At 37.9% G+C, this 15,192-nt stretch overlaps 1 protein-coding gene across 17 annotated transcripts in view; it reads left to right on the top strand.

The window, feature by feature from the left end:
* Lpp (LIM domain containing preferred translocation partner in lipoma) overlaps positions 1-15,192 on the top strand; it is a 663,875-nt gene that overhangs the window by 155,544 nt on the left and 493,139 nt on the right. For 11 of the 17 annotated variants that reach the window (XM_046462626.2, XM_058585070.1, XM_058585069.1 and 8 more), the window contains one exon: positions 9,019-9,082. The exons of the other annotated variants lie outside the window; for them this stretch is intronic. The gene's annotated coding sequence lies outside the window, so the exon portion shown is untranslated. The remainder of the gene's footprint in view (positions 1-9,018; positions 9,083-15,192) is intronic. 17 annotated transcript variants of the gene reach the window in all.

The following is a 15,192-nucleotide window of genomic DNA, read 5'->3' as shown; positions in this document are numbered from 1 at the left end:
TCTCCCCAGCTTCTCTCCTCTCTGCTGTCTCCAGCCTCTGGCAACTGCTGCTCCACTATGTTTATGAGATCTACTTTAAAAAATTCCACCTAAGAGTGAGTGAGATAATGCAGTATTTGTCTTTCTGTGCCTGACTTATTTCACTTAGCATAAGTAAACTTTAGGTTCATCCAGGTTGTCATCAATGACAAGATTTTATGGCTGAATACTATTCCATTGTGTATATAAACTATATGTTCTTTATCTATTCACATGTTGTAGTGGTTTGTGCACATACACATACTCACCTATAAAACACACTTCAGGATATTGTTCAACTTTAAAAAAGATGAAAATTCTGACACTCGAAACAACATGGTTGGAGCTGTAGAACATTATGTTAAGTGAAATAAGCATGGAAGAGAAAAATACTGCACTATCTTTCTTTCATATGGAGTTTAAATAGTCAATCTTAGGAACAGAGTACAGGATAGTGGTGTTCAGGGGCTGGACGGAAGGGCATTGGGAAGATGTACAGCATAGAATAAATGATAGTTAAACTATTGAATATGTGAAGTTTGATAACAGATCTTGAATCTCCCCACTGCATGCACACACACCATGAGATTATTGATGTGCATGTATGAGTAAGCTATAATGAATCCTATTTATGTATAATCATGATGCATCAATAAAAAATAAACAAAAATTGGCAATTATATAGAAGTGATCAATCCACATGTAGTTATATCAAAAACATCAGGTCATATAAAGTAAATATCTGTAACTTTTGTATGCTAATGATATCTCAACAAAGATGTTAAAATTGATAAAAACAATCCAGTCTTTTTATTATACAGGAGAGGAGAGTGGAAGGAGACCTGCTTAGGGTGGCGGCATGAATAGTGACAAAGCTGGGCAAGAACCCAGTTGCTAGTGAATTCCTCTTTTTATTTATTTATTTATTTATTTATTTATTTATTTATTTATTTATTTATTTTATTTATTTAATCCTTTTGATTCCTGGTTCAGTTTCAGGAATTTCAAGGTAAATATTTCCAAACTTCTTTCCTTTTTTCTCTTCTCTTTTCTTCTTACGTCTCTTTCTTTCTTTTCTACAAGGAACTGAGCCCAAGGGTGCTTAACCGCTGAGCAACATCCCCAATCCTTTTTTACATTTTATTTTGAGACAGGGTCTTGCTGAGTTGCTGAGGGCCTCACTGCGTTGCTGAGGCTGGCTTTGAACTTGCAATCTTCCTGCCTCAGCCTCCCGAGCTGCTGGGCTTAGAGGTGTGTGCCACCGTGCCTGGCCTCCAAACTTCTTTCTTGAAGATGATGATGACAAATGTACATACGTATTGACTCATTTAGGTTTAATTCTATTTTTTTTTTTCAAACTGTCACACACTTTCAACAGTTTCCCTGCTCTTCATTCACTCTGTTCTCTTCTGCTTTGCAGTGGCAACCAGGGTAGTTCTAAACAGAACAGGTGTTTTCTTTGCCAAGCCTGAGGAAAGTGACAGGATCCCGTGACTCCTTGTTCATTTTCTGGATAAAACTCAGGTTTTATCTGTAGGGGGGGAAAGAGAGTCCATGAGTTTGGGTTGAAGGGACCATTTTTTTTTTCTGGATTAAATTAGGTAAAATTATAGGAAAGAAAGTTCTACATACTGCTATCATTTTCATATTCCTACATGTCGTTTCCCTGAACACCCCAGTCCATTATTCTCTTCCTCCTTCCTCTTTCTCACCCCCTCTTTCCCTATCCTTCAGGAGGGAATTTGCCCAATAAATATGTCTCTTACCTTTGCTTTTAGTTATGGTTAATATTTGGTGGCGGGATCTGTTTTCTTTAGTAAAACTAGTCACACTCTGAAATTGTAATGAAGAAGGCTGAGAAAGGCAATAGAATTGGACCCAGATGTCATATGTTCCCTTTAACACCTCTCTTCCATTTTAGAGTGGTATTCTGGGGGAGCTAGGGTTGTGGGGGCCTCTGTGTGTGAACATTTGTGAGCAAATCTGGTAGCGTGTGAAAGGCTTGCAGAACCTCGACTGTATTGTTCTCTTATTTTCAAACAAGTTGGATATTCTTACGCAAGACCCCGTCTTTTCTTTCTTCTCACTCAGCTTTCACTTGTCTTCTCCACCTGTGATCTTTTTGAGTCAGGTTTTATTAGCTTCTTCCTGATCCTTCATCCATGTCTTTCTTGGCTCCCCCGAGGAACAATCCCATTTAACCTTTAGTTTACCCTTGTGCATTAGCAGTTCTAGTCCTGGAACTCTAATGACTTTTTCTTTCTACAAAATTGATGTTTCCTGCAAACCATTTTGTCCTCTTCTTCATTCTCTGTTAAGTGTGGTCTTTTCTAGCAGTGTGTAAGTCTAGTGGTAGCTGACTGAACCCTTCAAATGTGTTTCCTGTCTTGTTTAGGCTTCCGAAGGTTGGGACTGTCTCACGCTTAGTGAATCATAGAAGCTCCGAGGAGGTGTTGAATGGATTTTACCCAGCGTTCTTTTCTTTGGAGGGCATCCTTCAGATTTTTATCTAGAGATCTGAGCTGTTGTCTCTCTCCCACTACTGTGCTGCTAAACTCTGAAACACAGAATACCAATGCCCATCTTTTTCTGCACACTCCCTCCCACTGCCAGATATCACATGTGCCTTGTCTGACAGATGGCTGTTTGGCCTCAACTTGAACACTTCCAGCTCTCTGTAAGGCAGTTGGTGGACAGCTTCATTTAATTTTTTTTCTTTGTATGGCCATGAAACTGAACTTTCCATCATTTCAACCTCATTATTTCTAATATTGCATATTTTGGAAGAGTACAGTATGGCTCACACATGAGATGTCCTCAAATACTTGAAGAGAGCATGAATTCCCCCATCTGCTTTCTCTCCTCCTTCAGACTTGGCCTTGCTACTTACATCTAAGGAAAAGCCAGGGATGGTCATAACCTTTGTGCTTTCACCATTTCTGCATCATTTTCTGGATTTTTACCATGTCTTCCAATTATCTGGGCCTCTTTCAAGCCCGTAGTGGAAACAGTAAGAAGGTTTGGGTCTGCCAGCTGGGTTATGATTTTTAGTACCACACTTATTAGATGTATGTGAACTGGATGAGGCCAGTTCGTCTTTCTAAGCCTCGGTTTCCCCAGATTCAAAGTGGACATCATAATGACTTCCAAGAATATTTTTAAGGATAAATGTATGTAGCTTGCTTTACCCAGTTGCTGAAACATAATATGGTTAGTAAAATTACTTTTTAAAATTTATTTTTAATTTTTTTTGAATGCAGTTTGTTTTCTTTTTTTGTATTTTTTTGTGTATATTTAAAGTATACAACAGGATGAGATGCATGTATAGTAAGATGGTTGCTATAGAGGGACAAATTAACATATCCATCATCTCACAGTCATCTATTTTTTCCCTCTTGGGACAAAAACAATTACAGTCTACCCATTTAACAAAAATCCCAAACATAGTGTATCATTATTAACTATAGTCCAGGTTTTACATTACATTTCAACTTGTTCATCCTATGATTTGCTACTTTGTATCTTTTGAGCTATATGTGCCCATTTTCCTACCTACACGCCTTCCTTTCCAAACTTGGTAACCACTATAAATGTCACTTATCTGGACGAACGGATTTTTGTTTGGTGTATCTAGTGATTCCAATGATTCCCTTTCTTTCTTTCTTCTTTACCTTACCTTTTCTCTCTTTTCCTTCCTCCCTTCTTTCTTCTTTTTTCTTTTTCTTTTTAGTTGTAGATAGACACAATATCTTTTTTTTTAAAGAGAGAGAGAGAGAGAGAGAGAGAATTTTTTAATATATTTTTTTTTTTTTTTTTTTAGTTTTCAGCGGACACAACATCTTTTTATATGTGGTGCTGAGGATCGAACCCGGGCCGCACGCATGCCAGGCGAGCACGCTACCGCTTGAGCCACATCCCCAGCCCCCAGTATCTTTATTCATCTATTTTTATGTGGTACTGAGCATGGAACCCAGTGCCTCATACATGTGAGGCAAGTGCTCTACCACTAAGCCACAGCCACAGCCCCCCATCCCCCACCTTTTTTTAATATACATGTGCTTAAAATTCATTATTTCAAGAGTCCCTCCCCCTCTTTCTTCCTCTTTCTCTCCCTTTCTGGATTTTATCAATACCTGTACTCCTGTAAAAATCCTCATCATCTCTAAATTTGTTTTCTTTCTATTTTTATGTAGAACTTTTTTATTTTCATGTAAAACATTATTTTCTTGGTAGATACCGTTTACCTCTACATGAAATTTCTAAACTGTTCAGGTCTTTCTGATGGTTAATGGTTGGCTCAGCTTGCTTTGCTCCTCGCTAAATATCTCACCTAATAAATTTTGGAATAATTTAGTTGTATATTTTTTAAAAAATAAATGTTCAATTAGTTTCAATTCAACAAACAATTGACTAAGCACATCTCATCAGGTATTCGTTGGGCTAAGTGTTATAGGGGGTTCAGGGAATGCCTTGTTCATGTGTCTCATTCAATCACCTTTTTTTTTTTTTTTTTTTGAAGTATCTACTAAAGGACTAAATTTTGAACTTGGGGTTATAATTCAAGAATCTATTAGTCAAGGTACCTCTCTTAAAGATGCACAATCAACTAAAAGTGATAAATCAATGCGGTAATTTTAGTGGTCTGTATGTATAACTGGATATTATGGTGGTCTTAAGAAAATTGCTTCATCCAACATTTTTGGATCTGGAAAAACTTCACATCAGAGGAGACTATTAAGGTTAAGTAGGGGCTCCAAATCTATGAGAAAGACAGGAAACTCATTGGGGTTTGGTTATGTTTTGTTACAGGCTGTTTTTGTGAGAAACAACCTCTAAATTGTGTTTGTTACTCTCAGCAAACCCTACCCATTGTGTGCATCCCAAATCTCCCATTCTTCTGCTCAATTTAGGAGCCTTAGGATCAGCAGAATAACTTCTCAAGATAGATGTGTTAGTATGGGCTCACTGTGGGGACCCAGTTATTACTTTAATGAATATTCTACATTTCCAAGTAGGAATACAAACGTAAATGCATAAAAATAATCTCATGATGCTAGGACTCGTACAATTCTTATAAAAATGTGTAGTGCTTGAGGGTTTCCTGAGTATCTTAAGTGCTGTTTCTGATAGATATTAGCACAAGAATTAACACTGAATAATTTTATGTGGGAGGTTTGCAGTTAATTTTTCAAAGTGATCATGCTGTATTATCTGGCTTTACTTTTTTTTATAAGACCAGGTCTATGCTTAACCAGATGTCTAGGAAAAAGTCCTTTTGCTTCTCTGTGCCTCGGCATTGTTTTTCATTAAACAAGAAGATTCTTATTACTACTAGTAATAACACTAATTGTACCTCACTGGGTTGCAGTGAAGAATTACATCATTTTTCTGTGAGAAAGGGCATGTATATAGCTGGTAACTATTGTTGATGTAAGATGTAACTTTTGAGTGACCAGATTGGCAGCTACTTTGTCAAGGTGAGTTCAACTTAATTAATTCTTACCTGGTTGTCCAAGCTTTTTGAGTTTGAAACCTTTTTATTTTTATTTTATTTTATTTTATTTTATTTTTGAGAGAGAGAGAGAGAGAGAGAGAGAGAGAGAGAGAGAGAAAGAAAGAGAGAATTTTTAAATATTTTTTAGTTTTCAGTGGACACAACATCTTTATTTTATTTTTATGTGATGCTGAGGATCGAACCCAGCACCCCATGCATGCCAGGTGAGCAAGTTACCACTTGAGTCACAACCCCAGCCCTGAAACCTTTTTAATTTCATGTCTTACTCTTCTCTGATTACCCCAAAGTGCATGTTAGAAGGTACTGTAATATTGCTCAGTGAGTACTTGGTGATGGCGCATAAATACATATATGTATTTCTCTCTCTCTCTCTCTCTCTCTCTCTCTCACACACACACACACACACACACACATCTTTTAAGGTTCAGTGTTGAAGTTGGGCCATGAACTTATCTTTCCACTTGGGATTCCTGAAGTCTCTCATTTAATTTCTAGATTATAAGTTCCATTGATAGAACCCTTATAAATATCACATTAAGAAGTTGAACATTACCTTTAGGCCAAAGCAATTTACGCGTTAAAAATCTGATTAATTTTAACACAATCAGCCAGTGTGTCAGATGATTTCAGTGCCTCTGATCGATGCTGACAGGTGAGGAAATTAAAATCAGGGAGGGAAGCAATTAAATACTGACAAACATTACTTTAATGAGACAACCAAATCATTCATAAGCTATGGAATATGTTGTATTCTTGATAAGTATCTTAGGGTGGCAGGTGAGAGAGTGCATTTAAAAATGTTCTTCCTTTGGGATTTGAGGACTGGAGTGGAGGACATTCCATATTTTCTTATAATGCCTGTGTATTAACCTAATATCTGCCTGTTTATTAACCTAAAATTTTGATTGCTTCTGTGGGGTCAGACTTCCAGGTTTAAAATTATGGCACTATCTAATTTAAACAAATCTTAGACTAAGTAATTCTCCTGCTACTACTTCCATGGAAAACATAGGAAAATGCACAAAAGCTAGATAAAATAATTCTTGGTCTTTCCACTGTGGTTTAGTGATAACATGGTCAAGACCTATGATGAGAGAAACACAAAAATGTACATTTCATACAACTTAGATTCAAAATATTTGGGAATTTTAGGGCTAAAACCAGAACACAGGTCCTTAATTTTCCACCCCACTGTTGTATTCATATTAATACCCCATCAAGGAAGAACATCTGAGATAGCAGAGTTAGAAGGTTTCCAGTTTATTGGCTGTAATGGAAGTTTTTACAGGGCTCTGTCTTATTGCTCAGCTATATTACAGCACTTAAAATATCACACATTGTGAGTTATCTTTATGCTGGTGTAATGCCACTTAGACCTTTTGTTCATTATATTAGGATCATCAGGCTAAAGGTTATGCTGCAGAAAACTTGTCTTTCATGGGGTGTGGTGATCGATTCAAGATACCATGGTTTGTGAAAAAACAGGTCTCTCTGCTTTCTACACTTACTTTGTTCTTCATTTCCTTTCTCCTTTTTCTTTACTCCCTGTCATTTCTCTTGCTTCTCTCTTTCTCTCTTTTGTCTGAGCTTCATGTATTATGCCCTTTGTTTTATAAAATACAACAGATATTATTAATAATCCTCTAGCAGTCTCAACTAGGGTTTCATGAGTTTTGCTTTGCATGGATTCCAATTAATAGGTTGAACTTTTGCAAGTTTGGTTATTTTTGGCTGAAATCACTTCTGGAGGTGAGAATATTTTCCTTGGAGAGGAAGGTGATTTGACAAGGGCTGCAGCCATGCCAGGTCTGGTCAGCAGTCCTGTAGTGTACAGAGGCAGCTGAGGATATCTGACTTCATTACTGAGAGGATAGGTTGGGATTTGCCAAGTGTCCCAGATGTTTTTATGGGTTATGGAGAATTTTATCACATTATGAAATACCCAGGAGCTACTGAGGACACATGAGGCTGAAACCATGTGAAGAAGTTCATCGCTGGGAGACTTGAGCATTTTCCCTACTTAAGATGTGATTTATTGATGGAGGCTTCTTCATAAAAACTCACTGGTGCAGACTCTTGTTGTTTTATGACTTGTGTTTCGACACTTTGCCTGAGATGTTGCATCTATGAAACTTCATTGGGGAGATCTGAGAAAGTGGTTATGGTAACCCTGCTTGGATCCTTCCTTCTATCTCAGCTTAGTAATGTGTCACCTTCTGGTTGGACCACAGATGTACAATTGGGGTACTCATTGGTGTTACATAGTAAGGATGATTTGATTCATAAGGACCATATGCAATATTTACCAAACTATAAAATAAAATATAATGTTAAAAGGTGATTACTGTTTAGCTTCTGGTAGCAGATTATGAGTTTCTTACAGGACATCTTATCAAACATATTCTTTTCTTAATCATGAATACTTTAGGAAAATTGGACATTTTAATAAAACTTCCCAGAGGTCTTATGCTTTTCAATAAATTGATATGTTCAACTTTGTTCTTGCCATTCTGTTGGAGTCTCCATCTCTGAACCTAAGGCATAGTTATAGGCACAAATATTAACATGATGTGTGATTCATCAGTGGGTCTTTCACCTGAAGCTGTGACTCTTGCTTTTTGGGGGTTGAGGGGACATTTGATTTGTTTGTTTGTTTGTTTTGGATGTTTTGTCTTTCAGAACAAAAAATCTTTGTGCTTTTTGTTGTTAGGTGAGGTCATGTGAAATTGACAGTAATATGATATGTTTAAAAACACAAGGCGCGCGTGAATTCAAGAAATACCCAACCCAGAGACAATTTCCATCATCGTGTGCTTATAACATTATATTTTAATCATATAAACATTGGGAAAATGTCATCATTTTGTATACTACCTTTATAGATAAGGAATGATGGAGGAAAACTCTCCAGAAAAAGTTTAACACAGGGCAATTTCGTCTGTGAATTACATATTATAAACCTAATTTACATGTGAGGACATTGATGCTCGGTGCTATACCAAGCCTTATGGACCAAATCAATGAGTTGTTTGGATTTTTCCCATCCACATAACATAGTAAAAGCTAAGATTTTTGGAAAAGATAGATCACTGAACCAGCAAGCAGAACCCCTGGTTTCAAATTCCCACTCTGCCATGTTCTAAGTACTGTGCAATGGTGGGTAAGTTAACGCACTTTTTCTGAACTTAAGTTTCCACATCTGTAAATGTTGTGCAGTAAAGGCCATTTCACACACTATTTGTGGAGTTAATTATGTGAGAGATGTTAGTTTCCTCTCCTCCTTTCTGTCCCTTCTTGTTCCCTCATTTAGAATAGAATAATCCCTTTGTGTTTCTTCATCAGTTGCTGTGGTGTGAAATGAGAAAATGAATGTGGAAATGTTTTGCACAACAAGAAACTGCTGTGCAGATATGAGAGGTTATGATTATTGATGAAGAGAAATATACTGAGAGCTCAAGAGTAACTTCTACCTACTTCATTGACAGGCACTAGCACTTCGGTTGGCTGAACCTCCTGTCTGCTGTCTGCTTCAAGAGTCACCTGCTTGAGGTAAGAGAGGCATGGTGACTTCTTGCTCAGAAAACAAAGGCTCAGAGGCATCAGGGCCAATAATGCACAAGGTTGATGTCCAAGACAGTGACCTGCCTTCCATTTATGTCTTCCTAATTAATTTTCTTTTAAAATTCCTACATCTTAAGGTTCAATACTAAAAGCATGGTTATCTGGATAATCATGATTCAGATTCAATGAGTATTTAATTATGTGTAATATGTTGTATACTAGAATGTTCTTATTGTTTTATGGCATCTGCAGTTAGTATGTGGCAGGAGAACTTTTCACTTAGTCTCCTCGCCCTTCATCAAATGTATTTTTCACAATATTACGATATCATAATTACCTGTCTCTGATGGGACCAAAGAATATTCTATCTGCCCAACAAATCATCTCAAAAAAATATAATCCAATGTTGCAATAAAAACAGCAACAAAATCCCAAGCACACAGATTATGAGTTAAAGTCTTTTGAAGCCCAGGACCCATTAAATGGCATACCACTTTACTGGGGACCCATGCAAGGGAGGTAGGCCTTTGGCACATGAATGCATTGATCCTGAGTTTGCCAAGAAATGGAGATCAGTGTCAGGAAATCATTTTTAAAGAAGTGTCATAGTTGTATGATTTGCAGTGTGATTTTTTTTTTCTCTTGCAGCTAACTTGCTGATAGCTGCACCTCCTAGTGAGCTCTCCTGTGTAATTTTTTTTAGAAGTCTTAAAGAAAAGGAGAAGTAGTCAACAGGATGTTGCTTAATGTAGTTAGAATGAACTTGGTGGAAGAGGTAATATCATCATTTCATGTTTTTTAAAGATTAGTTCTCCTTAATATGTTGTTCATGTCTTGGATATATATCAATCCATGACCTTGAACTGCAAATATATGAGTTTAGTTGCATAGGCCTCTGGAAAATCTGAGGTTGGTTGGTTTTTCCCCATAAGTGGTTTTCCCCAATTGTAGGACTTAGCAATTTGGAATCGAGTGGGAATTATGGTGTTAGGTTAATGCAATTTTCAAAGCTAACATTCATTATATATTTAAAAAAATAACATACCATATACAAACAGGTGGATGGTGTATGGACTGGGAAACTTCTATAATTAAATCAGACATAGCACCCACTTGTGGTTTTAGATTTTTTATTCCCTCATGCCTACAAAAGAGAGTATTATTAAGAAGAAGGTATAGACAAAAATTAAAGAATATTTTTTGCCCAATCTTTTAGTCTCCGTGTAATCCACAAAATGTCCCTGCAAAAACTCCTTTTCAATGCATTATTTTCACAGACAAATATATCAGAAAAGAATGTCCTGTAGGCATCTCTGTTCACAGTTTTGTTAGCTCTCACAGGCAGAGCTTGTTCGTTTAGAAACTGCAGATCCTTCCTCCAGATGCTAGCTGTTAAATGTGAATAGGATAAACTTTGAAAAATGGTTAACTCTGTCCCCTTTCTCCACTGAAGTCCATCTTGAAACTACAAAAGGTGTCTTAAGCAAGCCATGAAATATTCCAAAATCTGCTTGAAAGAGAGGAATTTTGTCTGTCTGGCCAATTCCCCCACTCACCCATTTATCTATCTACCCGTGAATCTCAAATGTATCTTTTGGAGGTAGGAGCTGGTCAGGAAGGAAGGATAGAAACTTCTCAAATAGGCTGAGAAAGGTGGGGAGGTAAATGTTCTGGGGGCATATTGTGGAAATATAGAATAATCTGTGGTAATTAATGACATCAGTGGCAGTCGTGGAGAAAGAATAACAGTTTAAATAAATCATTAGGCCTGACAGTAGAGGTGTCAACAGGTAACCACTTAAAGAGTATAATCATTGTTTTTCTCTGTTTACAGTGTTGATCTACTAACTGCGTCGTTTGTGTTCCCTGTCCCATTTCCAAACCAAATCTATTTAAAGCTGTACTCCATGGAATCTGAAATGGTATACCCTGTTTACTATTTAGAGTTGATACCTCATTTTCTTTAATAGGCAAGATCTGTTCTAGAACAAGGACAGGCTTCTGGACTCCTCTAGACTGTTGATTTTCCCCTTATTTCCACAGGGTGATTCATTAACAAGGATGAATAATAGCTAATTAATTCTCATGTGCCTCTCTAGATTGCCAGAGTGAATTGTTTATTGTAGTTTTGGGGAAACAGCCCTCATCTGCCTTAAAGACAATTATTTATTTCTTAATTTATTTTGAAGGGAAGGCAGGGGCAGTAGTTAGAAATGAACTTACCTCTTTAGTTACCTTGGATAGAATCTCATTGTTTTTGAGATTGAATCAATGTTTTATGTGTCAGAAACCCTGAGAAGCTGCTTCTAATCCAAGCCCTGTTGTCAGTGATGGTCTCCTTGGGCAAGTCTTCCTCCCTGAGGTCTGTTTCAGCATCTAACAATATACAGAGCTGATCCACTTGACCATGGCATTTCTTCTAGTTAAATGTTCTATTTTCTATTATTTTATTTCCTTGTCAGTCCCTTCTCCCCTCTGCTGCCACGTTTCCCAAATCCAATGACTATTCCCGAGCTCTGTGTGAAAATATTCTTCTGTTTAAGTTTTATTTCTTTGATGTACTACAAAAGCACTTAGTGATTTGAAGGGTATATGTCCCTTCATTTGTTGTTTATACCCCGGTTGTCCTCTAGTTCCAGTGTCAGCTAATTTCAAGCTAGAAAGCAGAGTAAACTCACCTTTTCCTCTCTATGATATTATTCGAGGCTTTGTTTTCAGAGGACCTGGTACCAGCACTGCTGTTAACACCATTAGGAGGAGGAGGAGGTTCCTCTTCTGTTGTTTCACTATTCTAGGGTGAATAATTGGACCTGTAAGGAAGTGTCAAAACATTAAAGCCAGAGGGGACTTCAAGACTCAATCTAACCAATTTTTCCATTTCAGAGGTGGAGATTTTGGGGTCGGGGCTGGAATCCAATTTGTCTAAGGGGTGGTCGCCAGTCCTGGGCTGTGGTTTCTTCTTTTCACTTCATAATTGTATCTTTGCTTTAGTTGAGAAATCTCTTCCTTTAAATTGCTCTTTCTCTTCCCAATATTTATAGGGTCATGTCTTTCAGACAAAACCAATCTCAAGGTTAATGTGAGATGTCCTTTGAAGCATAAATGGACTTGAAGCATCTTCATTCATTCCATACAGCTGAGGCACTGAGATTTGGGGCTGGCTTTTGCACTCTGTGTTGATAAGTAGAATGTGGGTCTCCTTGTAGACTTTCCTCTAGGAGGTTATTTGGCTCTGACCTCACAAACATCTCCGCCACCTTCCTCCTGTCCTTTTCTGATCCAATGTATTATACGAAGCTGAGGATGAACTGTCAGATGGCTGTGGACTGCACGTCTTTGGAAACATTAATAAAAAGAAGACAGATGAGAGATTGTTATACAAGAAGATAGGAGAGTAAGACCCACACACTGATATGGAATTCAGTGCCAGTATTGCCAATTGTTGGGGCCACCCAGGATTTATAGTAGTGTATCACACTTTTCACACCTTCTTGCTGCCTTGGGCTGAGAAGCAGCTGGTAAATTGTTATCAAAACTAAACCCTTATTTTCATGGGACTTCAAGGTCCAGAGAAAAGAATACTAATTATTCGTAAGATAAAGATTACTGGATGAATACATGTATGAACCACATGGTACAGAGTCTAAGGTTCAAAACCTGGCTTTAATTAATTTGCTGTGACTTCAGTGAAGGCCTGGCCTTTCTCTGAGCCTCACTTTCTCCATCCGTGGTTTGGGTGTTGGTGGGTGGAGGAGAGGATGTCAAAGGTCATCCAAGCTCTGATTGTCATGAGTCTCAGATAGATGCCTTTAAGCCCTCACAGCAAGGTTGCAACCATGCCATGTCTTGAATTGGAAGAGTGTGTGAATTAGAAGTGGTGTGGTTCTCATTAGAGCTTCTATTGCCCATTTTTGCATCCATCAGACTTGTTAGTAAATGAACTTTTGCCTTCCAATTGATAGGCTCCTTCCTGCTTGCTTAAGGCAGTAGTTTCTGATTTCTCTGTGTGTGTATGTGTGTGTACACATGCCTACACACACTTATGTTTGGGGTAGGGGGAACATTATGGAAGTTTGGGATACTCAGATGAACCTGTGAACTATCTTAAGAAAACAACAAAACCCCCAGTGTATCTGCGAAGAATACTAGCCACAATTCCAGGAGTTTTATAGCTAACTCTGAAGGCCATACATGAGTTCTAGGGTAGGCAAAAAATGTTTTCTGCATGAGAAGTCTGAGATGACATGTGGTTGGCACCCATTTCCTTTAGCTGTTGGATTTTTCCCACAGTTCACCTATTGTTCTGCTCTTGTTCTCAGTCTGGCTTAGAATGACTCTGGAAATTTACACGTTGTCAACTGTTAAGTGATATTTTCATACAGAAAATCTTACTGATTCATTAATTAATTCATTCTTTCACTCAAATGAACTTTGAACTCAGAATCTGCTAAGTGTTAGTTACTTTTAATACCTTACATTATTTTATTTAAGTTTATAAAATGGAAAGTTATTTCCTCCCTTTTTTTTTGTGCAAGGAAACCAAACTCAGGTTGAATAATTTGCTCAGAGTTGTACAGTTAATAAAGTGCAAAGTTTGAGTTTAAATCTAGATCTGCTTCAAAATACGTGACTGTCTTCAGAGATAACACTGAATATGAATAAGGACGATGAAGCAAGTTCATAAACCATGGAAATCTCTGGTAGAAAATGGTAAATGGGCCCCAGAGGAATACAGTGATTGTGTGCTGTGGGAGTTTGGTGAGGGACAAGATCACACTTTCTGAATCACTTATATGATAATTCAGTAATTAAATTCTTATCCAAACCTTAAGGCCAAATTTAAAAAAAATGTCAAAAGTTATATAAATGCACTATAAACAACTCATAGTTTCTCCTGTTTTTCAAACTTCCATCAGGTTAGTTGCCTCAGTAAGTGGGATGAGCAGACAAAGGATAATTGGGATCCTAGTGCCCTGATCATACTTGGAGTTATTGACGGAATTGGAATTTCAGGGCTCTGGGGAATCTATTGTTGTTTTTTCTCTGTTATATTGAGTGTGGGACTTTAACAGAGATAGATTTCTGACCATGCCTACATCAGCACAAATGCAGATGTGAGCAGCTAGAATGTGGATTCTGCCAAATTGTAATGACTGCCACATGTGGACAGCTAAAACTTAGTGCTGGTGATCCTCTTCGAGCACATGTGGGAGCCAGGAGAGTGAAAATCAGTGTTGGGGATGGCAGAGGCCTCAGAGCTTGTCAGGAGGAACACCTCACCTTACAGATGGGGAAGTGGAGTCTGATGGGGGCATAACCAAAATTCAGGAAGCAGTTTAATGACTCCCTGGGAGTAATGACAGAACAAGAACCAGACTTCATGTCAGCACTACAGTAATACTGACTTACAGTTTCTGACTTCCATTGTCACATACTGTCACTGATAGGCTGATATACCTGGATTTGGAACCCACCGTTATTACCTACATGGCCTAACACAATGTTTATGATAACTTGGGGGTCTCGGCTTTGTTGTTTGTAAAATGGAAATCATATCCTATTGATAAAGTGATTATGAGGATAAATGAAATACCTTTGTGTTGTTCAGTACACAGAGGTATTATTGCCTGTCATGGTGAGGTTCTTAGAATGCTTCCAAAGTCTTACGTGTTTTTTGGTGGGGTTTTTGGGAAATGGAAATGATGGGATTATGAAGACTTTAAGTGGTTTGATCTATTGATGGCTGAATGAATTACTGGGAGTTGGAGCCTAATTAGAGGAAGGAAACTGGGCTGTGAATCTTAGAAGGGTTTATCTTCTCCCCCAACCCCAGTCTTCTCTCTGCTTCCTGGCGGACGCGTTGCCAGGAGGTAATCAGCTTTGCTCTTCCATGCCTTCCTCCATGAGGTGCTGTCTCACCTGAGGTCCAGATCATTGTAACTGGCTGACCCTGGATTGAATGTGAAACCATGAGCCAAAATAAACCTTTCCTCTTCTAAATTGTTCCTCTCAGGTACGTTGGTCACAGAGACAGAAAAGAGAGAACACATTGTCCACGTTATTAGTAGTCCTTATCAAAGCCCAATGAGACAGAAACA

Source organism: Marmota monax, unplaced genomic scaffold, assembly GCF_021218885.2.
Source record: "Marmota monax isolate L192 unplaced genomic scaffold, Marmota_monax_Labrador192_F-V1.1 WCK01_AAM20220418_F8-fsc00100, whole genome shotgun sequence".
NCBI classification, from domain to species: Eukaryota; Metazoa; Chordata; class Mammalia; order Rodentia; family Sciuridae; genus Marmota; species Marmota monax.
The sequence above is the reverse complement of the archived record's forward strand: the minus strand, read 5'-3'. Positions and strand labels throughout refer to the sequence as shown.